This window comes from Haliaeetus leucocephalus, unplaced genomic scaffold (genome assembly GCF_000737465.1).
Source record: "Haliaeetus leucocephalus isolate CR32 unplaced genomic scaffold, Haliaeetus_leucocephalus-4.0 Scaffold177, whole genome shotgun sequence".
NCBI lineage: Eukaryota > Metazoa > Chordata > Aves > Accipitriformes > Accipitridae > Haliaeetus > Haliaeetus leucocephalus.
In genome coordinates, this window is record NW_010972613.1 from 198,719 (window position 1) to 201,209 (window position 2,491).

The window sequence follows — 2,491 nt, forward strand, 5'->3', positions numbered from 1 at the left end:
ACCAGCCACCTCTAACACTGCGTCCCAGTGCCCGAAAGGCGGATCTGGAGGGATGCTATCCTGGATCTGGAGGACTCAGCTCTCCCGCCATCCCCTCGTTTAGAGTTTCTTTTATTTATTCAAGACCAGCCTTCAGTGAATTATTTAACACAGCCACTTGAGCCTTTGCAGTGCCAGCCAGCACCCCAGATTCCCAGGCAGCCACGTGTCCCCTGCGTCACCAACAGACATCTGCCCAGGACATGGTCCCCCACCCCAGAGCCATATTCCAGTCCCTACCCAGCACATCACCCCCCCAGGGACCCAGCCCAAACCTCCCACCAGCACACCCCTGCCCAGCTGGGATGACCACTTACCGTTCTGGCCCAGTTGCTGCCCACTGGGACCCACTGGCTGCGTCACCCAGCTCAGTGCAGGCTGGGGGGACCCCCAAAGCCCCCATCAGGACCCCAAATCCGGGCAGGGTCCCGCAACGCTCCTGGGAATCACCTCCCAGCAGAACCACTGCTTGAAAGCACCTCACCTTGAGGAACAGCTTCTTGCTAGGGCTGCTCTTAATGAACCCTCATTAATTGCCCTCGTTAACTGCCCTCGTTAGCAGGCCCAACCCTGCAGCCCTTGCAGGTTGGCCAGGTGGCTTTCCTTGTTCCCTCCCTTTGCAGGGACTCTTCAGAGTGTTTTGTCACCCCCCCCCGGCATGTGCCCCCTTCTCCAGGGGGTCCTCGAGCATGGCCTGTCCAATCCTCCCCTCTCCTTGTGCATGCGGTGGGGGGGTGATCGGTGCTGGGGAGGGATGCTCAGTGCTGGGGGGGTGCTTGGTGCAGTATGCTCGATGCTGGGGAGGGATGCTCAGTGCTGGGGAGGGATGCTCGATGCTGGGGGGGGGATGCTCAGCCAGAGGCAGGTGACACTGTGACCCCTGTCCCCACTCGGACCAGCGCTCGCCGTGGGCACAGCTGCCGGGGGAGCGCAGGAGCCGTCCCCCACATCCCCCCGACCCCAGAGACGAGGCACGCTGGCAGTTACTGACTGTCCTTTATTACCGAGAACAGGGGCTGCCTCCAGAAAACGAGGGGCCCCGCTCCCCAAAAATAGGATTCTGCAAAGAAGGCGCCCCGACCCGCGCACCCCGGCCCTCGCCCCCCAGCCTCCCCAGCGGCGCCAGCCCCAGCCTCTGCTGCCATTATTAGAAAAGGGGGCAGCCAGCCACAGCCACCCCCACGCAGCAAAGCCACCAGCAGCGGGGTGGCATCGCCAGCCGGGCATCCCTTTGCTCCAGCCGCTCGTCAGCCGGTCTGGGCTTTTGTCTTGATTTTTTTTTTGGGCTTTTTTTTTTTTTTTCCTTTTTTTTTTTTCTGTTTTTCTGTATTTTACACACCAGTTGGATGTTACCATCACATGAAGAAGAGAGATACCTGAACAAGATAACGGCTAAGAGCTCTAGAGTTAAAAATGAACACACAAGCCCCGGGGAGCCAACCGCAGACAAGAAATCCTTCCCGGAGGAGCGGGGTGCCCGAGGGGCGATGGGTGGGCACCCAGCTTGGCACAGCCCCGCCAGCACTTGGGCTGCCCCTGCCCACGGGGAGCCCCCGGGGCTCGGGGGCCCCGGCACAGCCCGCCGCGGTGCCCGACCTTGGGGTGCCCTGGTCCTGCCACCCCTCGGCTCCAGCCCCTTCCCCAGGCATGTAAATCTCTTCTTTTATGTTAAAAAAAGAGAGAATATGATAAAAATACAAATGTCCCTAAAAGCATTATTATTACTGTAGTAGCAGTATTATGACTTCTCTCCAGATTGTCCAAAATCGTCTAAAGAGGGACTGTGGGGGCTGGCGAACCCTTCCCGGCTGCAGCCACGGGACGGTCCCGCTGCCACTGTGTCCCCAAGTGGCTTGTCCCCCCCCATGGCCCCTGGGGCCACAGGGATGTCCCCCTCGGCAGGAGAAGGAACAAGCAGCCAGGCACCCCGAGGACCTTTGAGGGGGGGGTCTGGTGCAGGCTCCCCCCCCGTACTAGCGGAGAAACCCCATGGAGCACCTTGGGGGCTCAGTGGGTGCCCACCCCAGCACCCCGTAACCCTGTGCAGCCCGGCGGGGTGGCATTAATGCCCGCGGAGCCGTGCCTGCTGCGGGGTGCACCGGGTGCCTGTACACGTGCTGGGACACGCTGTGGCACGGGGACGATGACGGTGACGGGGCGAAACGCTCTCACTCACCAAAACCAGGCTCCCGGTTGTACACAGCCCCCCCCCCAGGGAACAGCCCGTGGCCTCGGTGGCACCCAGGGTGGGGGGGTTGGCTCGGTGACACCCTGCATTGGGGTGTCGGTGTCCTCCCCATGGGTGCAGGAGGGGTGAAGGGTGGTGGGTGCCATGGCGGGGGGAGGTCAGGAAGACTGAGGATGGGGGACCCTTGGCCAGGCAGGGTGGCTCTGGCACCCCTTTGGGTGTCCCTGCGCCCGCGGGTGGCCGTGCCCTACCTGAGATGGCTGC